Source organism: Catharus ustulatus, chromosome 1, assembly GCF_009819885.2.
Source record: "Catharus ustulatus isolate bCatUst1 chromosome 1, bCatUst1.pri.v2, whole genome shotgun sequence".
Taxonomy (NCBI): domain Eukaryota; kingdom Metazoa; phylum Chordata; class Aves; order Passeriformes; family Turdidae; genus Catharus; species Catharus ustulatus.
The window spans coordinates 126,334,187-126,357,649 of NC_046221.1; the positions used below are offsets into that span (position 1 = coordinate 126,334,187).

The 23,463-nt window shown below is 40.2% G+C and overlaps 1 protein-coding gene across 9 annotated transcripts in view; it reads left to right on the top strand.

The window, feature by feature from the left end:
• SULF1 (sulfatase 1) overlaps positions 1-23,463 on the top strand; it is a 186,040-nt gene that overhangs the window by 41,640 nt on the left and 120,937 nt on the right. For 4 of the 9 annotated variants that reach the window (XM_033080107.2, XM_033080158.2, XM_033080168.2 and 1 more), the window contains exons 1-2: positions 20,287-20,627; positions 21,834-21,926. The gene's annotated coding sequence lies outside the window, so the exon portion shown is untranslated. Of the gene's footprint in view, positions 1-5,711; positions 5,824-19,919; positions 19,942-20,286; positions 20,628-21,833; positions 21,927-23,463 lie in introns of those variants that run through there. The other 5 variants (XM_033080115.1, XM_033080123.1, XM_033080140.1 and 2 more) reach the window with 4 other exon arrangements.

Sequence of the window (23,463 nt, forward strand, 5' to 3'; positions counted from 1 at the left end):
AGTTTTAAATTCTTTGGAACGTCCAACTGCTTCTTTCTGTGAGAAACATTTTCTGACAAGAACATTGCTGACCCATCCATTGGCAGCTAGCATCACTTTGAGTGGCTCCTGTTGTGATGCATAGAATAGCTAATGGCACTCCTGTATGCAGTGATCTTTTATTGAGCAGCAAAATCCTGGGAAGAGTCAAATAATTCCTCTAAACTAAGAACTTAATTCACTTTGAAATTAAATCAGAAACCCCGAATGAATGTACTGACTAACCTGTATGAATGCTCTGCCCAGGATGGATGGCCACTTGGTCCAATAATACTTCACTAACTGTATGGTAGCAAAACTAACTGTAGCTGGATTACTTAAAATTTAAAGGGTCCAGTATTTCCCAGACACGTTTTTTCCCCCTGAGCATAGGTCCTCACTAATTAAGGAAGTCCAGCTTTATAGGTGGAGCAATACCAAAAAAGCACCAATAAAATTTTTAAAGCTCTCTAAAACATTTTAATACCTTATTTCATGTGGCATATACAGAGTTATGATGGTTCATAAGGTATAAAGTTTTTTATTAGCGGTCCATTGGGGAGACTGCATAACTCAATCACTCCTTTGCAACTCATTTAATGCACATCACCACAGCATTTGACTAGCATACTTAGCACAAATTGAAGTCAGTAAAATATTTGACTCAGCAGCCCATTACATACTTACACAAAGAGAGAGTTAACTGGAAACTAATTTAGGGAATTAGTGGTTGGTTACAAAACACAGCATAAACAGACCAAGTTTTCTCCAGATAAGGCTACATTATTCCCAAAAACTTGTAGGTCTTGCAGTGTTTTTCCCAAAGAATGTGTGATATAAAAATTGTCAAATCGAGTGCCTTGTACTTTAATATCTTTTTATTAAAAGAATGGTAAAACTGATATTGGAGGTATACAATTCATTTTCTCCCGCTCCCTTCATCTCCTTCTCCCTTTCCCAATGTTTAGAGAGACTCACTTCAAACAAGATAAGCAGGACTGTAAGGTTCTCCTTGCAACAGCCTACTTCTTTCCATGCTTGACAACATCTGACACACCCAGGCTGTAAGAGCTCAGCCTGTCCCCAAAGTGCGCAGGGATGGTGACACCACACATAGTGCAGTCACTTTTTAGGTGACCATTGCTCTTGATTTCCCTACAGCAGTAGGAAAGCAGCTAGCAGAGAATCACAGACGGCACTTATATGTGTCCAAAAGAGAATAGAGACTGGTCATCCTCTGTTATTTTATATGTCACCAGCATCAGGAGATTAATTGTATTTTCAGCTGAGAATTTCGTTTGAGTTACAAAAATCTTCGTTAAAACCCTCCTGTTTATCATGGAACAAACACAGATGGCCATAGTATACCATTTTCTTGTCTTATGAAATGGCATACTGACCCTTTATAAAGAACTTGAAGCTTATTATGTGCAGCAGTAGAAAAGAGGAGGGGCAAAAGCGCTCAGTGGGAGCAGATTAAAGACCCACATACACGAGTGTTTGAGAGGCAAGGATTTAAATTTAGATCTTCAGATATTTAAGAGTAAAGACTGTTTGAATCTTCTGTTAAGATGAGAAGAATTATTTCAATCTGCTCCTGCTAATATTAGCCTGTACTTGTTGTATTTATAGAAGGTACACTTTTCAAGGCTACATATGGCCAAGAAATGAAAATTTCCTTGGTTGACATTAGAACAAACAAATGGTCTCCTGGAATTGTTTTCATGGAAATGTGAGAAAAGCCTGCTGGTTACATCATTTACCTGAAATCTACTATACCAGCTTAAAAATTGCCATGCTGTGCAACTTGAAACAGGGATATGAGCAGCAGACTAGAGAAATGTAAGTGACCATTTAGATCCATTTTAGACCAACTGGATCTAAAAAACCAATTTTGCTTTGGCTTCAATATTTAATTATTTATATAAAGTAATATTCCCAATAAGACACTACACTTGGCAACAAGGAATAAAAGTATTTTATTCCTCTACATCCTCTTGAAAATTTATCCGCAACTGGCTGAGTTATTATTTGAAAATTGCAGAACTGCAAAAAATTCCAGTGCACTGAATGTGTTCCTTCCACATCCAGCTCTGATATGTCAGCTGGGTCGATTGTGTACCTTCCCAGAGCTGCAAGGGAGGTACAGATCTCCCCTGATATTACTTGATATTTACTAGACTTGAAAAAAGATTGTGCATTAATTTAACATGTTGTCTGCCACAATCCAGACTAAGGAGGAAGAAACAACCTAATTAATGCAGAATACTGCATAACTAATATGGGAAGATATTGAATGAGGCAGAGATAAACATGCAAAACAGACAAGGTAAATGAGATTGATGAAAGTCAAAGGACACTGGGATAGATTAGAAATAGAAAAGCGATTTTAAAAGTGCAATAGCTGTGAATGTCCCACTGCTGACTGAGAAATAAATAGCTATTGTAGATTTATCTTCTTCATCCCTTAGTAGCTGCTGTACAAACAGCATGATACCCTACTGAATTTCATTTAAGAGGCAGGGAGTCCAGGTCTGCCATAGACTGTTTCTGGGGAGCATCAAGGTTTTGTCTGTTTTTCAATATTCCTTTTGTTTGTTTTTAAATATGTGCATAAAACCAGATAGCTGGTGTGAAAACTGTTGAAACCACACAAAATCTCAGACAAATGACTTCAACCAGAATTATGATAATCTGGGAAACTTCAAAATTTTCTTCAGAATTCTCCCTAACTATATCCTTAAATTTGTATGTGACCCATGCCTTATTAAGTGACACCTTAATTTGAGAACTTCTAAGTGCCTAGAATATTTGATCATTGAATTTAAATGCTCTTTTAAATTCTTTTAACTTTCTCCTTAAAAAACCATCAAAGTAAAAACCATATTTCAAAGAGCTAGTCCTTTATCAGCAGTTAATAGCTCAGTTCTGCTGTGCATACCCAGGCAAAATCCTCATTGAAGTAAATTTCTAAGTTCCAAGACTTCATTTTCACTGGATGCCTTTAAAGTATGGACGTTCTGTCCTAGAAAATACATGGCTCAAATTAAATTTCTACAGCAGTTAGATTCAAAGCTACAGCCAGGGACAGGTGGGTTATACAAGGGGGTGGGTCCATCAAATGCATATGGTCTTGTAAGCTTAAGGAAATCAGTATAGATTTGGGAGAAAACTGGTGGCAAAGAAGGAAGTCTGAGTGCCATCATGGTGATGTAAAAGCAGAGCAAAGATAGCCCTGGACTTAGAGTTCCAGAGAACATCTCATTGTGCAGAAGCAACTGCATGTAGTACATGCTCTGCTTTAGGCTGACGCCATATGGAAATTCCCACTGAAAAGGGACTGCAATCCCAGCAAGGAAAATATTTCCATTTGCTTAGCACAGATTGAGAAGGGACCTCATCCTATGGCCAGCTTCTGGCCCTGAAGATTAGCAGGTTCTCATCTCTCTAACTAAAGGTACAAAGAGGTGCCTGGAAAGGGGCAAAAAAAAATTTGCATGCCATCTTTTATATTGACTAGATAGTGACACTAATACAAATAGCAATGTTACTGTTCATATACAATAGATAATGTGATATATAATATAAAATATCTTTATTTTTTTGAAACTTGTGCTTATTGTATAACTTTTCTCAAATTATTCCATTTGGAAACATTGTTTTCATGAAGAGTACATCTTTCTTTAAGTTCTTTAATGTTCAAGTTAAAGGACTACTTGGGAAGGCAGTAAACATTTTTAGCAAGATGGATTAATCAGTATCCTAACTGTAAATCACCTTGTGCTCTGCAGTAGTGAACTATGAGGAAACTTTTGCATGTTAGCAACAATATCAGCTATGAATTATTACAACAGGTACTTCCAAAGCCACTTAATTAGTTTGTTATATGTTTGGTTTTTTTGGTTAGTGTCTGTATCATTGCTTGCCAAAGTTAACTGTGGACTGATGTTCATGATGCAAAATAAGGAACTACCACTCTTCTTTACTGAGAAAACACATGAGTCCTACCCCACTTTTGCACTGTTTCCTGAGTTTGAGCACGTGTTTTCAAGCATGGAGATGGCTGTCTTTGCCTTATTAAGACATTGACATGAATATCCCTGGAGGAGCAAGGAAAAGCTTAAACAATGAAATGAGTCTTGAGGCTGAACATTTTTGTCTCATTCATTTTTCTGCTGATGGTGTGTGTGTGTGTGGTAGAAGGGAGATTCAATGAATACTGCAAGTCAGTGACTGTATCTAAATGTAGGTATTGCCATACAGAGAAATATTTGTATACTTTTAGTATGAGCTTACTGTTGAATCAAATATTAGAAATTAACATTATTCATTGGTGGCAAAAGATACTGACTTCTATTTAAGAAAACACATGTATCTATTATCTTGCTTGAAAGTAATGTAACATAATGAATAGAATAGAATAGAATAGAATAGAATAGAATAGAATAGAATAGAATAGAATAGAATAGAATAGAATAGAATAGAATAGAATAGAATAACTATATTCCCACTACCTCTCCAAGTTACTACAATTACAAGTGTACAAACAATCCCATGGATTACATTTTTCCCAGCTTCCTTTGATCTGAACTCTGTGGTCTTCGATGTCTTTTCCAGCCTTAATGATTCTGTGATTTTGTGAATGCATTAAAAATCAGAGAATAAAGCAAAATCAACTGACTAATACAAGTCTCCTAAAAGAGGCCACTTGTATTCTTCATGACATGTGGAGATGGTATTTTTGTGGTAGTGAGTTTCAGGGAGCACTACTTCAGCTCAGAAAACATGAATGTATCACCTTACCATTTCACCCCCAGCAGCAGCCTCTAGTACTGCTTCTAGTTCTGCTGGGGAACTGAGAATCTTTCTTCCTGATGGCCTCCTGATTCAAAGTTGGCCAGTCCCCTCTTAGATGTACTGAGCTAAACGTACAGACTTCCTTAAGTTTGTCCCTTCAGACTGTTTTCTCTGATCCTTGATTTAATTATCAACTTTTTCTGTGTATAAATGCTTGTTCTGAAAAGACCACCTTCCACTTACCTGAATTTTACATTAATTAGTAATAATTGTGAGTGAGTGTTTCAAACTCAGTAGTTTCGAGTTTTTCAATTTGTGAGGATAAAAGGGGCCTGGAACTTATGGGAACATATGCTCCTTTTGAAAGGTCTAAAACTTATTTACATACAGCATTACCAAAATACTATTACCTCTAGTACTTACAACAGCAATCAAAAAGTCACATAAACAATGAAAGACTGTGGAAGAAGCCAAAGTTTTTGAGACATATCTCTATATATAGATATAGATAGATAGATAGATAGATAGATAGATAGATAGATAGATAGATAGATAGATAGATAGATTATAGATATAGATATAGATATAGATATAGATATAGATATAGATATAGATATAGATATAGATATAGATATAGATATAGATATAGATATAGATATAGATTATAGATATAGATATATAGATAGATATAGATACCTATTAAAAGATTCCATGGTACATTCCATATTCACTGAGACAAGACCTTATTTTTTTAAGCCTGCATCTGAATGACCCAAACACAGTAATCATGGATGCGTGTAATTTTTTTCCCCTCCTCCTGCTCGATCCTAAATTTAAATCATAATGCTGAACTTGTGACGTCACTCTCAATCATTTCCACATGGCTTCACTTGTAGGATCAAAAAGAAGGTGAAGCTCTCTTGTGTCAGCAGAAAGCTGATTTGGGAGATGGAAGATAATTCAGTGAAATTTCTAGTAATGACAAGAAGACTTCAAAGAGGCCTGCAGGTAAAGTACAATTCTTTTTCAGTAAATAATTGCTCTGCCTCAAACTTAACACATTGATAGAGGTTCAGTTTTAAAAAGGGCTCTGCTCCTAAAGAGCTCCTGAGTCTTCAGATGCTCCAGTTTATTTAGAAAACCTTTCATTAATTTAAAATCAACAGGTGTATTCCAGAAAAAAAACCTCAGTGGAAACAGGGTAAGACAACAGCATGGCGGATTGCCCAGCTTCATATTTCCATTTTCTCTGGTACGTTAGTTTTCTAAAGGTGGCATTTTGGCTCTGATCAAATGGAAGGGCAAAGGTTACCGAATGTGAGGCTGTGGCTGCTGGAAAAGAGAACCAGTACAATGGTGGGGAAAGGCAGGCCACCAGCATTAAGCACGGAGAGATGTGGGAAACTGGCAAGAAGGAAGAGGATGTCATTTTCTGAGAAACCAGGAAATGAGCTCTGTGTTCAAGCATTTCTATTTATGGTATAAGAATTGTAAATATCGCAGGAGATATTTGATACTGAGACAAGGAAATATGTGTCAGGCCTTTTAGTTTTAAGCCCTTGTCTTTGCATGGGCTGCTTTTGTTCAAGGAAGCAACAATGGAAAAGGAGGGATTTGGGAAAAGAAAGGCTTCTGCTGCAGCATTTCCCAAACTATTTTTCCTGTGCCCCTCTCCCAAGTGAGTTCCACCATTCATGACCCTTCTCTCCCCTTTCCTCCCCAACTCATTCAGCATCCAGCATTCAGGATTACAGCTGCTCATCTCAGTTTGCAGCCCTGCCAGTATCTCTCATACCCCCCTTCTTTCCCAGAGAGAGGGTGAGTCCTAGTTTGGGAACTGCTGTTTCCACTGGATTTCAGTTCCTGGCAACCTATCTGTAAAATACTTTGACCAAAAGGGAGCTGTTCCCCAGAGACTGTGATGCTAATTCTGCTGTGTAGTTCTGGTGTGATTTCAGAATGGTCTCCTGGCTGCACACCAGTGTTGTCCTGCTGGGCTTGTCCCTAAATGTGTAACATGAGAAAACCTCTACAATGCATTTTTAAAGCGTAGTTAGTACCTCACAGTCTTTGAGGTTAGCTGCACAGTTTGGTTAGAAAAGTGTCTCTGTGCTCATTTCTATTCAATTTGGAGCCCAAAAATGTTCTCCCTCTTCTGCCAATAGCCTTTATTAATTTAGATACTTTTCCTTTAAGCTTCGTTATTTCTGTATTTTAAAGGCAAAATCAAACATTACAGGGCAGGAGGATGGCACATGCCACTGTTTCCACTGCTCATTTTGAAAATGCAAAGGCAGAAAGTGTGTGACTGTTCTATGCCAGGGTTTTCCCAGAGCTAACTCTCATTCCAACTTTGTATTTATATTCACCAGAGCCACTGACTTGTTTACCTGAGTGAGTGGCTGCTCAAGTGGAAGGCATTTACTTATCATTTACAAGATGGAGACAACAGCAGTGCTCAGCACTATCTGTTTATCTACCCAAATATGGATTTTAAAGGCTCATTACAGTCATTTGACTTTGAAACCTCTCAGCCCCAGAATACCAAGTAAATAAAACCAATAGGCAATTTGGTAGAATATCTGCTATTTTGTTTAAAGGTTTCCAAGACACTAAATCACCTTATCTCTAAAACAGTGTATCCTTCTCCCACTGTTTGTTTATTTTTTCAAAGATAAAGCATTGCATCTGAAATCCAGGAAGCAATATGAGATGCTTTGGGGAGAGTATGGAAGTGAAGGGAAATTATTAGAAGTCGTGACCTCAGTGGCAACATTAGATGTGAGGTGCTTGCCTGGCCCATGCTCATGAACCCTGAGGGGGACACTCCAGCATGTCAGGCACCCCAATCTTCACACCACCCAACTTCTGACACCTATTTAGCTTCCTTGTCATGCACCAAAGTCAGGAGAAATTGCTAGATGTCATCATGGCTCTTGTTATCTGGGGTACCCTGCTTGCTTCCTCTTTGTGACAGTAGGTGAATTTGGTTTATATAGGGAGACACATTTTTTTGCCTGAAAGTCAAGTCACTAGGGATAAGTCTACCATGAACAAAATGTTGCTGTTCCAACCCTATGCACTTGAGAGGTTTTTCTGCCTGTCTTTCCCACAGTAGCTTGGCTGTGTGAGGTGTCCCCACACTCATCCCACGCCAGCTGCTGCCATGTGCCAGGGCAGCATCTCTGCCTGCCAGAGGATGCCAAGCAGCTCCACAGGGACCGTAGGGAGCACGTCCATCCCAGCTCCTGTCAGGCCTGCACTTGTACTTGTGTGAGGTGTAGGTGATTGCTAAAGTTGTTTCTGAGACTGCTTGTTTTATAAAAAAAGACAGTGACAGAACTGCATGGAAATACAATCTGATGTAAAACCACAGTGCCTTTTTACTTTTCAGAAGGGTTTTGTAATGTGTTTGAATTGGCCACCTGGCTGTCTTTGGCTGTGATTACTAATCCTTCAGTATCCTTGAAGGTGTCCTTGATACTTTAAATTAGCTGATATTTTTAGAATATTTCAATTTTTATTATCAGTCATGCAATGGACATATCACTGAATATTTTTTATGTCAGTGCGATTTAAATGCTTAATCCCCTCAGAGAAATTTGCAATGACAGAAACCATGGATAAAAATCAGCTCTAAGTTTAAGAAGATCAAGAAGTCAAGTAACTTTAGGAGGCAACAATTTTTCCAAAAGGTTTGTTCAGTCTCTTAAAACATCGGGACAGATTTTTTGCATAAGCAGACTCAGTAGGAATACTATATGGGTACAGAGAATGTCTTCTGGATTTATAAAAGTGGGGTGCCCTAGAAGTGTGGCTCCAGGCCAACACAGAGTTTCTAACCAGCTGAAAGGCCTGTGACAGAAAGCAGTGGTGTGCCCTGGCATGGGGCTGGGGACAGTTGGGAAACCAAATCTGTGTTTAGCAAGACTCAGAGTGGTCCAGATCTCACCCTACGGACAAGGGGTGAGGCTTAATTCGGGATAAGAGGCACTCTCTGCAGTGACTCTTGCTTTGCCATAATGATCCAAATTCATCTCCAGTGGAAGAGTCTTCAGAAAATGTGATACATGGAGGGCCTCTCCTGGGAGGTCTACAATGTCATTCTGCTTGTGGAAATCAAGCACCTCAGAAAATACAATCTTTGCATAAGAACAAATGATGTGACGTAATTAACACATCATGTTCATAAGGGAGCACTTTCAATCAGTATATCAGCTCTTTCTATATTTTTCAATATATTCCTGACTTTGTAACAATCAATATTTAGAAGAACTTAGGTGTGTTCATACCTTGATCTAACAACCATTAAGCTTTACTAGTTAAACCCTTCTAGTTTTGCTAGGTGGCTGAAATGTTGTCCTGTTTCTCAAGAGCATCACTGATGCCACTGCCTTTTAATATGCACTGTATGTGCATAAACAATGTTTATCAAGAACACCTTCCAGGGAATTGTCATGATCTGAACAAATGTCTTTGAGACTACTAATATTCAAAATATAAAAAGGTACTCTCTTCTTTTTGCATTTTTTTTTACTCTCTGGAAAGAGAAACTGAAATTTCAGAATCACAAAAAGTTTTCAAGGATATATGAGTGAGATTTCTCTTTGGGAAGGCACAGGTAGCTGTTCTCAAATCCAAGGGGCCCACAAAGAGTGTCTGGGTTTCTGGAATGAATTGCTGAGTTGTAGTACAGGTGCTAAGTGTGATTACGTCAAAGTGTAAGTGCAGGAAATGAGATCACCCAAAGGTACCACAGGCACTGCAATATTAAGAACTGGGTACTGCAACTGTATTTATCTCCGGGTTTCAAATCCCCCCTGTTAAACCCACTTATTAACTATTCTGTTAAAAGCTGTGAAGGAAACCAGGCTGGGGTAGAGGGATACAAAGAATTTGAAGTGAGTTTTCAATTAAAATCCACAGTCCGTTCTGTTTATGATAATCTCTAAATTCTTTTGAAGAAATGATCATTATAACTCTGTCTAATCTGTTTTCAAAACAGACTCTGAAATAGCCATTGTGTCCGCACCTTCTGTTTTTATAACTTGTGTGCTTTGATATTGTAATTGATGCAAGTGGGTGCAATTAAATCTTTATTTGGAAACTTGCACCAAAGCAAGTCATTCAGTAAAAAAAAAAGCCACCAATGTGCTTTGACTCTAGATTCTCACACATATTTGCACTTACAATCAAAGCTTTTGTTCTGTTAAACTAACAAGGGCTGTTTAGCATAAGAAAGAGTTAACACAGGCTGCCTTACGTTGTGCTAATTTTGGGAATAACAGTTGAATGGGAAAAAAAATTGCAGGAAACTATGCTGTCCCAATAAAAATGACCAATTTTTATTTTAATGAGTAACTCATCACAAGTGAAGAGGTTTTAAGAAAAGCCTGATGATATGCCAATGCTTACTGTCACTCAGTGATAAAATACTTATGTTTTTCCTAAGATCACAAGAGAGCAGATCAGATCTCTAGCTCAAAATAGCTTCTAAACTAGGCAGTGAATTCCACCACTTTCACTTGGGGGGATTTCACATCAGCACAAGACAGGCAGGGATTGAGATCTGCAATTAGTCATTTGTTGGCATATCTTTATTTATTAGTTCTGTGACACAGTTATTGATCAGCCATCACACTGCTACTTATAATTCAGGCACTGATGTCTTAAAACGGGCTGTGGATTGGTTTGTGTGAAAGAAATTTTTGTAGAAGGGTAAGCATGATTTATTTCAGTGAAATGATCTGTCTGCTTGGTCCCACTGCAGGGAGAGGCTGTAAAAGCACACAGCTAAGTCAGGCTGTCAGCTGCCTCTGGAAAAACTACAGGTTAAATGCCTTTTTATTTTGCTCAGGGACTCTCAACTAATAGGAAAAATCTTAAATGTAATAAACCATGGTGTGTGTATATGTACATGTATATATTTAGGTATACATAAAATATAGTTCCTTTTTCTTCTGAGTAAGTTCAGGTAGACCACTTTACCACCTATGAAGCAAAGTCATGAAAGCACACAGTGGGTGTAATCAGGTTTAAAAACCCTTACAAGTGGGTTTAAAAACCTCTATATTCATTTATCTGGAAAATACTGCCTTAGCCTTCTTGAAAACCAAAGAAGATGTCCCCAAAAGGGCACTCTTTGGCAGAATACACCTCCAGCAAAAGCAAAGGTTATTTATGGAGTTCCTGTGTCAGGCTATCTTCCTGTCAGGAAAGGTCAGCCTCCTCGTGTCTCCAACAAGCATGGCAGAGACTCTAACCTCAGTCAAAGTCTATCATTATGAGGAAATCCAGCTCAACTCCACTGAAGGTTTTTTGTTGTGGATGAGACTGGTTTAAATAGCATCTGGGCTAAAATCTAAAAATAATGCTTGTTATCTGAAGATTGCCTCTCAAGATAATTCAGCGTCTCAGGGACAGGTCTCATATCCTGTAGAAGGACACAGCTGCACATTAGTAGAGCACTTTCTGTCACTAGTACCATCCCAGAGTAGGTGGCCATTGTAAAGTCTCTCCAGTTTGACTCATCTTGAGTTTGTGTGAGTTCTAAAATTTGATTTTAAGATCAACTTGAGCCCATTTAAGATGAGATTGTCTCTGAAGGAAGATTAATTTTATTTTTTCTCTCCCTTGGATCAATGATTCTGGTCCTTTTCTTGTGTCAGCACTAGCATTTTCATAGCTTTGTGGTCTGATTAAACCTGAGTAGAATTTAGCCACTCAAAAAAACACCAAAGTGGTCACCTAATGTATGCACAAAGGAGTCAGCAAGAACAAGAACCGTGTGAGAAGAGTGAGGGAAAAGGATGGATTGTTCCTTCCAAAGGTTTTTGCTGGATTTGAACCTGTCCTTGGAAGCTGCATCACCTGCAGATGGAGTATAGCTCCTCACCACCTCTGTGGAGCCAATTGTTGGACTGTACATCAAACAACTGCCCTTATTACAGTTCTTTTGCAAATTCTGATTTTTTAGTGACTGCCTGATAGCATGCAGTTTGAAGAAAATGTTAGAAAGGCCTTGGATTTATTAAAGTGCAGATTAAAAACAAGTTTCGAAACTAGTTGCAAAATGGCATTTCTGTCCTTTTTTTAGAACTATGTGTACAGCCTGAGGTAGAGAATGAGCCAACTATAAAAAATATTCTGAATCCCTTAGGACAGTACAGAAGAAAGAACAGCTCTGCCTTTTACATTAGTCTAACCAACCAGGTTCTACCTTCCCACTCATCGATACCAGAATGAAGAGGAAAAATATTTATCCCTCCTTTCAACCGAATATGGAATTCAAATAAAAACAAAGCAAACCAGCCAGGCAAATAGTACAACTTCCTGCTCCAGTCCCTCTAAAATTCAATTTTACTGACATAAGCTTGGAAAAGATTCAGTGCCCTAAATTACCACTGAGAGTAAATAATAATTACATTTGCCATGACAGGAGATTTTGGGTAAGTGTCAACCTAAGGACAGCAGATGAGACTATCTGTTGGGAGTTTTCCTTTGCTGCTGTAGAAGGTTTTGCATGGACAGGGAGAGACAGAGGAGCCCTGAAGGGGTGCTCAGGTCCATGGTGGCATCAGAAGCAGAAAATGCTTTTCCAGCCAGAATTCTATTCTGTCTCTTTCAGACCTGACCCTTTCCTCTCCCCTGTGTGCCTTGCCCTTTAGTGCTCACAGTCTGGGAAGTGCCATGGGACTGTCTAAGGAGAGAGAGGGAATGTGGCTGCTGTGCTAAAGGGCAGTGGAGGAGAGTGGTGGTACTGAGAGAGAAAAGGGGAAGCCATGAGGATGAAGAACAAGATCCTCCTGTGCCACAGTTGAGGGGAAAGTACAGCGAGGAACAGACCAGCAAAAGGGTCAGGAATCTCTCTTGTGACCCACAGCCTTTCAGAAATGCCGCATCCAGCAGGCTCTGCAGCCCAATGTTGGTTCTTTTCAAATTCTGACTTTTGTAAAATCCTCCTTGAGGTGGATCAAGGATGGATGTTCCCCTTGGACCTTTTCCTATCCCCCCCAAACCTTCACTCTTTCTTTGAAGACCTTTTGACTCCCTGCCAATCAGCTTGAATGCCCTCAGCCTCCTTTGCTTTCTGAAATTTCACTAATACCTTCTTGTTCTACAAAGCACTGTGCCTTTTTCCTTCCTTCCTCCCCAAATCCTTCTGCCACTGCTACAATACTGAACTTTGCCTATCCTTTGGAGAACACAATTACAACTAGTCAATACAGTTGAACAACCTGCTGTGCATTGGGACCCATGGATGTTACCACTCACTCTGCCCAGACTAGCTCTGCCTGGAAAGAAATGAGAACTCTCTTTCCATTAGCACTGAACACCCTCAGCAACACCAATACAGAATCTACACCTACTACTGGGATTTTTATATATCTTGAATGATTATTCTGATCTGCAAAGTAATCATAATGTCTTCCAGCAACTCACCACTCTGCAATAGCTCTTCTCTCTTAGCCTTTCTCAATATTACATTTCAGTTTTTTCTCTGTCCTCACTTCCGCAGTTTTCTCTACAATGATTTTTTTGGTTTTTTGCTGACACGGGATGTGAGGCATAGATGTTTTCAGGAGGTGAATTAGAGGTTTTGGCAGTAGAGTGAGGAACTTATGGCATTTTTTCGCCTACAAAAAGAATGGCAAGTGGTGGGATACGTATGGTAACTTTCCTTCTTTTTCCTTCTTTTTCGTTTTTTTTTCCCTTAGATAATTTGAGTTGTTATCTACAGGTCATGTTTGTAAATATACTGTTTTATTATGGTTTTTTTTTTTTTTTTGCTTTCAATCTATGATATCCCTAATTTAGGCCCAGTAACAAGAATTTAGATATAGAATTATACACACATGTAAATATATATGTGTTACATATATATATATATATTTAATTCTACTAATTGACATCACCTATGCATGCCTACACGTAGATTTTTAGGGACGGGTATTGGCATTTAAGTCACTCCCATGGACAGGAGAAGGTAACAGCTACACACAAGACCATTCTAAGAAAACTTGACTCCAGCAAATGTATTCTCCATGCAATAAATACTGCTTTAGCATTGTTTTGGTGGCACAAAACTCCATTATGACTTTAGTACATGCTTACCTTAGGGGTTATAATCAAGAGGGCCTTGAATGAGTCTGCCAGCTATTACAACTGCATTACCCTACCTGTTTATTTGTATGTCCTTACATGAGATGCCAATTTCTTTGAGGTTAATTGACTTAGCAGGTGTAACTCTAAATTTAATTATATGTAAGGCAAGCTGAGCATGTTGGCCTCTTTTCACAGTGAGAACAGAAGGGAAACTGAAAGGTCCCTCCTACTATACAAAAATTTCTGTACACAGAGGTATAGCTGGTGTCTGCTCCTTCTGCTCCCAAATATTCTCATCATTGTGTCAGAGATGAGATCACAAAAGGGTTAAATGAAATGTTTTCCTAAATTGTTATGGGATTTGCTGATACTTAGTTGTTACAAAAATAAAAGGGCTACAGGGGCTGTTGCTTCCTTGGCTCTCTAGGAAAAAAATGAATCTGTATGTTAAACTATGTGCATTCCCACGCTCTGTACAGAACATCATGAACATAGTTGGTTTTTTTAGTGGTACCTTGATTATGTGCAATATTAGAAGCATGCTCAAAGGGGGAAGAGTATTATTAAACCTTTGTAATTAAACTTTTCCTGATTTTGGTGAGTTTAAGGTGTAGTCCACAAAAACCTTCATTCTTTGTTACTGCAATTTTTTCAGGCTGAAAGTTTTGATTAGGAGCAAAGATTATAATTATGTAAGAGGGAGGGACTTAAAGATGACCACTGGTCATTGCTTTACTAATAATTAACATTAAAAGCTATGAGACGTTCTGGCTTCTAAATTTTTGGCATTTTTTCAGTTTTTGTTAAGTATTGGATGGTTTACCTCAAATTTTTTCAGTAATGAAATTGAACTCTGTCCAAAGATGTGAAGTCAGCACAAGTTCTGAGAGCACATTGCTCTCTGAGTTCTCACACTTTTAAAGCCTTATAGACTCCATATATACTCTCTCCTTGGTGTGTTCCCTACCACTGAGAACAGGAACACCTACCTTGTGCAGACTGGTTAAATCTGCTGATTTTCCTGCCTATATTCGCCCCTATTTTCCAGCTGTCTGGTGTGTTGAGCTCTTCCCAGACTCAGTGATCGCTTGTTTACTGTGCTGGAGTTGAAACTCTTGGCCAGCTGGCAGCTGAGAAGGGAAGAACCACAGCTTCTTGGTGCATTAAATCGTCATATTAGGCTCTAGCTAGGAAAAACTTTTGCTGGCTTTGTTTTCTTTTTCCCTAACAATGACATGACAAATATACTGGGTTTTCATTTGTTGAGTTTTTTTGGTCTTCTTTATTTAATTCTGGGATACTAAAAAAAAGTTTAGCTATGACAAATCTAATCATCTCTTCTGCTAGGGTAAGACACGTGCCTTTTTATTGCAGTGACCTTGTTTGGCAACCACTAATGAGGGAGATACCTGAGAAGAAATGGTAACCAAAAAGAAACAGTGTTTTGAAGGGGGGTGTAAGTGAAGAAACACATATTTGAGACTGACAATTATTTCAACCATTTATCTTCTTCTGGAGGCAAGTTATAGTGATGACAACAATCTGACAAATTGTAAAGCCCTGTGATGAATTGAGTCAATTATGATCTTTTGTCTGTCTCACCTGCACTCTATCCTCTGTTCTGGTTACCCCTCAGGGGAACTATTTTTAGTATTGCAGTCCTAAGACAAATTGTAGCTGGGTATAACTTCCATACCATCTGATTCCATTGCAGGGAAGATGGAGCAGGGCAGAAGAGCTTCCTTAAAAAATTGAAGTCTAGGCCCTGCCATTCCACAAGAGCTATGCACAGGCAGGTAATCCTGATTCTGGAACTGTGCCCTTAATGCATTTCTAAAGCAGTCTTTTTGTAGCTAGCACATGTATGGTATCACACTTAGAGAGTACACGCATAGGCCCATGCACATTTCCCCAGAAAATATGGAAATTGTTCTGGGATACCTGGATTAACATCCACACTTCTAGGATACACAATTCTGCATTTTCGTGTGTGCTGTATGTAACTCACCAAAATCCTCAATATTTTTTGTGCATTAACCCTATTGTGTTTTTACACAGAATAATCGTTAGAATATTCTTTTCCAGGGGAATGGGTTTGAGCAGGGTTTGAGTAGGGGCAGTGAGAAGAAAGCTACCCAACAGGTGAATGGTTGCATATCCTAAAAGTTATTTATTTCTTCTTCCTCTGGCCAGGTTTTTGATCTTTACTTATGCCACTCAAAGGTCTCCAAGTTTGGTAGATGAGTTCTGAGAACCCACTGAAGCAATTTGGATGACTGTGCTGAAGGGATGCCTGAGTCTTGCACAGAACCGGGCTTTCTGCATGGAGGAAACACTTCTAAAAGACCATGTATTTTTGGAATTTATGTGACTCCAGGTTAAGAAACAGTTCAGTAGAGTTTTGCACAGAATGTAGTTTGGGATTTAACTCACAAATTTTACATGAACCTATGTCTGACTTTGGAATGCCCACATATGGAAAACAAGGAAATGAACTGCTGGCTTCACTAGCAGCTGCTGTGTACTCAATACTTTTGATCAGACCTTTTTTACTAAGATTCCTGAACATGGATTTATGATCCAACCTCTAAAAATCTTGGCTGAAGTTCTTAAAAGGAATTCATCTCTCTTATGCTACCCACCATGAGAGCCCCAAACTGCCAATGGTCAAATTCTTTAAGAGAGAATGAGCAGCTGTGCCACACTAAGTCATGGGTATACTAGGCTTGGCACCCTCCAGTAGTGGAAAATAGTGGATGATTGGAGTAAAGTGTAAGAATAGGACAAGCACAGAATATTTGTCCAGGATATACTCCAGACGATTCAGGAATTCCCTGTAGCAAAAGCCATTTATTTGTATTCAGTTGCTGTGAATAATTTTTTTTCTCCATGAATTTGTCCAAACACTTGAATACACGTCATTTTTATCCTGACTGCATCCTGCAGCTAGTGGTTCCAAGGCTTCACTGTGCTCCACATGAAGAAGCATATCTTCCTGTGCTTTGTGGAACCCGCTGTTTACTGGAATCTTTAGAAAGAAACATTGGTTTTAATTATTTAGCTTTTCTTTGCACTACAGGATTTCAAGGAATTTTTTATTATATCTCATTATCGACAAATGTCAGTGAAACTCAACAGGAGCACGAGTACATTTCAAGCTAGAATTTAACAGTAAACTTATCTTTGGATGTACAGTCATGTTCTAGAACCTCTTCTGTTCCTATATAAACTCTTCAAAAATAATTGAATCCGGGGTAGACATAAAATGATTCAAGGAAATAAAAAGTCATCTTCCATTCATACTGGCAGGAGAGATAGACTGAGGTTGCTACAGGAATCATGAAAAATCTCCTTTAACTACTTTTGAGAATTGAAAATGCCAGAGTTGAGAATTACACAAGGTTCTTGAGCAGAGGTGCACGTGTGTGATTATGTGCATATGTTCACACTGACACACAAAACTGCCAAAGCCGTCTGTGCAGGAGGAAAGCTGGTGAGTTAAAGTATAAGCAACAGAGTGAACCTCAGTACCCTGGCTTAAAGATGCTGCTGGCTACCATGGAAACCAATTGGAACTACTATGTGAGGGACATGTTATCTGTGGGAACAAAAACAGGAGTGACTATTTCTCAATATCACAATTACCCACAATTAATCTTGCATATTAGGATTGTCTTGAGTTATTTGCATGAAGCATTATTCACTTTGTTCCAAGTCTTATGTGACTGGGGACAGCCTGACCTTAGCAAGAGTTCAAGGGTTTGACAGTCAACTTGAGAACCTGTTTTATGATGCATAATTTTAACAGCATTTCGGGTATGGCTCTTCCAGTGCAGCTTTCATTTCAACCTTTAAAACCTAAACTCTTTGCAGATGGCAGTGTGCAAGGAGGAGAAGTGGTGGAAAAGTCTGTTATAAGCTGTCACAGCAAACTAAATCTGGCTCTAGTCACACAAGGAGCAGTTAAATTGTCCCGCAACATCAGCAGTAGCTTTTAAGTGAAAACATGATCATGCGTGATGTTTGAGGGCTATTGCTAGCATTGGTTATAGAGACAAAAATTTGTATTTCGAATCATTGCAGAGTCTTTGAAGAGAAATGTGGGGGTATGTGTGTCTCTGTACACAAAACACTAAATTAGGGTACCTTTTAAACATATCTATTTTACAGTACTGTGACTTGACAGGTATCAATAGAGGCATCCCTGACTTACGTAGGCATAAAAACCCAACAGATCTGGGCCTGTGCGTCACACAAATGATCAGCAACTTGCTTATGTATATTTATACTCAAATATAATACACAACATTGGGTAAGCACATACACATCACAACATAATTGTATGCACATAACTGTCATTCATGTTGGTTAGAGGCTGAACCCTGCTGAATTTGCTTCTCATCTGACCAATAAAATAATGAAGCATCTGTGAAGTAAACTTCATTTTAGAAAATGAGTCAGTACACAGGATGATGCAGCACAATTTGAGGGCCTCTTTGATATTCCACATCTTTGATCACTGTAGATTTTTAATGCAGTTACTATACAATACTGGTAAGAAGTACAGCTAAAGAAAATGCAAATGAGCTCAATAAAGTCTCTGAGGCTTTTTGAGTATGTAAGGTTATCCAGCCTGTTTACAGACCACAGTCTGCTAGAATGAAACAAAATCAAACCAACCCCTTGCCCTGAAGATATAATTGGCAACATTAAGAATCTTACAATACCCCAGGGACAGTAGTTGCATCTCTACTTCACCACATATTACTGTTGAAAATATTATTCAGCTGTTTATTTATCTTGAATTAGCAGATTAGGGAGTAGTGTTTTAGTGGATACCAAACATCTGTGATAGCAGTTTCAGAGTAATAGGCTGAAACAGACACTGTATCATCACTTTGGGGAAGAATTTACGCAAATAGGGTTGTGACTACAGTTTCTTCCTTTTCCTTTCTTTTCCAGGTCAGCTTTGCTAACAGCTATCTGGGCTCAGACCCCAGCTCTTGAGTCTCACATTTTATTAAGTATTCACTTTGCCACTAGTCTTTCAGAAACAGCCTTGTGTAAGGTATTAAAGAACGAGTAAGCCAAATCAACATTTCAAGACTCTCATATGGCTTTCATATAGCTGGGCAGAGTGTGTCTTTTCACAATTGCAAACCTTTCTTCAAGTTGGATGTTAACACTTTCAGAGTAACTTTAAATGCCAAAACAACGTCCTTCCCTTTCAGTTCAAAGAAAACACAACATCTGTCATAATGTGAAATGTAGATTTAATGCAAGTGTCAAGTCAGGCACTTGGTAATGAGGTAAAAACCCTTGAGATTTTAAATCTCTCTTCCACGCTATCCTATTACAGGGAGGGGAAAGGAAAGAACTGTTTCTTTGGCGCTTAGCAGCTTTTCTGTGTCCCTTATCTATCCTTCCCGGACATCTTCTGTAAATTAGTGGATTTTTCCTGGCAGTATCCCTGAGAGGGAAGGAAGGTGTGACAATATTTGCTTTGTGGCAGAGGGAAACTGAGGTACAGACTGGACACAGTCCAGACTTGCCGCGGCACAGCCCGGAGCCCCCAGCCCCGACCGGGGGGTGGCGGGTCCCCAAGGGCAGGGCAGGGCAGGGCAGCGCTCCCCAAACTGCGGCTGCATCCCGCGGGACGCGGCGGAAGCGGGTGGGAAGGGGGGAAGCAACAGGCTGCTGGGGCCGAGGGGCGGCAGCCGGGGGCGAGGGGCACCGAGCGGGGCCGGAGCTGTCACAGCAGCGCCGCGGGCGGGCGAGCAGCGTGTGCCGCTGGGCCACCGAGCCGCCGGGCGCGCCGGGGAGCAGCGGCGGCCGCCGAGCGTCCCGGGGGGCGCGGGCTCGGGGCAAGGACCCGCAGATGTCTGCGAGCACGAGCAGAAATATTTGCTCTTCGGATATCCCCGCTTCTCCCCGCCTCGCCCCCCACCCCGGTTTTCCTCCAGCCTCCCTCCGCCGTTCTCCCAGGAAGGCTGGAAGCAGCCGCGGGCTAAGCGCGGCACGGTAAGGAGCTGGGATTTCGGGATGCAGATGTCACATCACCGTGCAAACGACTCCCGCAGTAGCACTTTATCAGGATTTCAAGCTGCATCTTTAATCTCTTTTAGAAAAGCGTCTCTCGGAGGAGATTGCCCTTAATAGACCCGCCATAAAAAAAAAAAAAATCACTGTTGCTCTTGTGCTTCTGTACATCCCACTGCGAAGGGGTATACCAGTGGTCCCTTGGGAATACAAGGAGTTGTGAGAAGTTACACAACTGGCCACCAGACTAATCCACTCCCTCTACCTTCCCGCGAGTACCTCCCCCTTCTGCTCTTTATTTCAATAGCAGCCCTTTCTCAAAATCTCAGGTTACTTTGCTAAAGAGTTCTCAGCCTTATAGTTTCTGCCCTTGTCTCTGCCTCCAGCTCCTTAAGAGCCACCCAACCCCAGCGATTGGATTGGGCAGCCCGTCTTGACACACCACTGTGCTGAGTGCTTGAGGACGTGTTTCAACAGATGGTTGGGGTTAGTGTGTGTCATCACACTCGAGTGGGGATTAGGGGAGAGAGGCAGCCTTGCTGGAGCTGTGTGGTCTTCCCCAAGTGTGAGCTGCAAGCAAAAGAAGAAATACCTAGCTCTGGGGGAGAAAGGGGAAGGATCGTTTCCAGCAGCTCAGAGGGAAAAATAAACCAGCACACTTTGTTCAGGTAAAGTAAAAGGCACCTCATGCCTCTCTCTCTCTCTCTCTCTCTCTCTCTCCCTCTCTCTCTCTCTCTCCTTTTTTTTCCTTCACGGTTTTCAGAGGAATGCTAGCACAGCACACTTGTCAAAGCCAGTTGCTGCTGCCTTATCAATGCTGCTATTGTACGGCTGACAGATAACAGCGAGCACAGCCTGATGCTCGGCTGTCTCATAGAGCTAACACTCTTAACGCCGCTAAGGTCACGCTTTCGGAGGTGTGGATTGGAAAATCTCCCCCGGAGCAGCGTGTCCCGGCGCTGCCCCCCGGGCGCGGCTCTGGCTGGGCGCACACGTGTGCGGTGCCCGGAGCGGAGCGGGCAGCGCCGGCCGGGCACGGGGCGTGCTGAGCCCGCTGCGCTGCGCTGCGATCCGGCACAGCCGCGGAGAAGGCGGGCTCGGCAGGCACAAGGAGCCGCCGCAGTCCTTCCTAGGTTTTGAGCAGGATGCTTCAACAGCGTGCAGCCTGTCTGAGGCTCAGCTGGGAGCAGACCGCTTTGAAAGTGCGTTTGAGGTGCCTGTAAAGTTTGAAGACTCCTTTGTACAGACCTGCTTGGGCTCCTGATAATCGGCATCGAGATGGTTTGGCTCACACACGGGCATAAAGTTAAGAGAAAATCAGGAAAGTAGAGAAAGGCAGGGTACAATGTAATGCTGCTCTTGCAGCTGCAGCAGAGCAGATGGATGTAATTCATTTGCAGATCTGTTTGTGAAAGTTTTACAAGTCATTGAAAACTAAGTAGCATCACTATAATGGATCATTAAAGACTCGCTATATTTATAGATTCTAAACTAGCGATCTGAAGTGTTAATTAGAAGTAGGCAAAAAATTTATGTTAGGAAGGAAGAGGGGCAGAAATATAATTAGAAATTAGTTATGGAAGTACTCCACTATCATTTTCATTTAATTCCGCTATTAAGTTCATTGATGTCTGAAGCGTGGGAAGCCCAGCAAATTAACTAATTCAGAAATGTTATCACTAATTACAGTATGTTAGCTTATCAGAAAACATGTTTTCATTGTTTTATACTAAAATATACATGGAGAAATTAGAGGATGGATTATTTTTCCTTTTATTTGGTTTGGGGTTGTTTAGTTAAAAATTTGTTGTATATATACACGCTGTTTTCCTGTGCAGAGTAACAAAATATTTGCTTCTTTTGCACCATAACAGATCTTCACAGTAACTGTCACATACCTCTTCTGCTTATGAATTACTGGCCTCCTACTTGTGAAAGAAATCTAACACTGTCCTCACCACTCACAGGTGAGATATTCTATATATAATACTGTATATAATGTGCTCTGAAATAAGATCTGTTTAGTAGGCTGAGCAAGGGCATTTATAGCTGGTGCTTTGTGATTTTGGTATTCAACTGTGTAACGATGCCCATAAACCCATGCTTCATGTTGCACATATTTTTTTACCTCAAACCAACTTTTTTGTTAAGTTTTTTTTACTTGAACAGACTATTTGGCCCCTTTACAGGTTGTTCTCAGCTTGTGTTTTCAAACGCACTCTTTAGTATGAATGTGTCCTCAGAAGTCATCCACAGCAATCTGAAACAGAGAATTAGCTAAATCTCAAAAATCACTGCACAACCAGACCAAGATTTATGTGAATAAATTTGACCATTTTGGTTTTTTCTCTCAGTCTACACTTTCTCATTGTAAAAAGTGATGGAAACTTTTACGAGCTTAAAATGAAAAACAAAACCAAAGGAAAACCTCATTATAGCTCTATGTTAAAGTCTTGTATATTGGATTTCTCCTCTTTCTCCCAGTGTGTCCTGTGAGAAGCTCAATATGCCAGCTTCAGCAGAGGTCCACACTTCCAGCAAAGCTAAAGGTGCAGCACTGTGAGCTGCAGAGCCTGCTGCTGTCACTGCCTAGCTGAAACCTATCCCTCTTTGTGGGTATCATTGAATCACAGATCAGATGATCTACAAGAAACCCTTCTTTTTAAAGAAAGTGCACAGCTAATTACGCATGCCCAACTTGTTATTGTTTTACTAGGGGGAAAAAACCAAACTAGTTTCTCTAGCACTGCCAGAAAATCTTGCTGAGAAACTAGGAACAGCAAATCATGTTTTTCCTTCCTTTATAATGATGGGGCTGTTTAAAAGACAATGCCCACAGGGCAGTCCAGCTTCTTGTCAAAATGTAATCTACTGTTCCAGATGGTAAACATTCAAAGACATATTTATGGTGACTTCTACATACCTTCCTTTGACATTGGATTTTTTTTTTCCTGAGAGCACTTGTGCTGGGTACACACATGAAGTTCCCATTAGCATCCTAGCAGCTGTAAAAGTGTTCAGAGCTCACAAAGATGTTCCTCACAGTGAGATAAAAATAATCTTAGGAAAAGATCTGAGACAGTACAAGTTCCATGATATGCTCAAGGTAAAAAATTCCAGAGGTACAAAAAAATCCATAAACTGCTGCATGAAAGCTGTAAAACATTTTTGTTGCGGCTAATTCATCTTTGCTTGATATGGAATGCTGAACATACCAGGCATGTCTGTACTATCAACTCTGTTTGTGATGTGAGGCAACCTGCACTGCACAAAAGCTGGTGTGTTTCTTTTTCCCCCAGCTAGTGAAGATTAGGTGGGATACTTATTGTCTTCATAGAGTTTTCAAAGTGTCACCCTGCTTTTTTTTTTTTTCCTCTCACTGCTCTGAGCAGTTAGGTAGAGTACAAGAAAACATTTTCCAGGCAGAATGTGTTCTGCCTTGAATTGTCTTAATTATGTGTCAGTTTATTGCTTGTCAGGGGCTTCCTCTTCTTAGCACTTTAT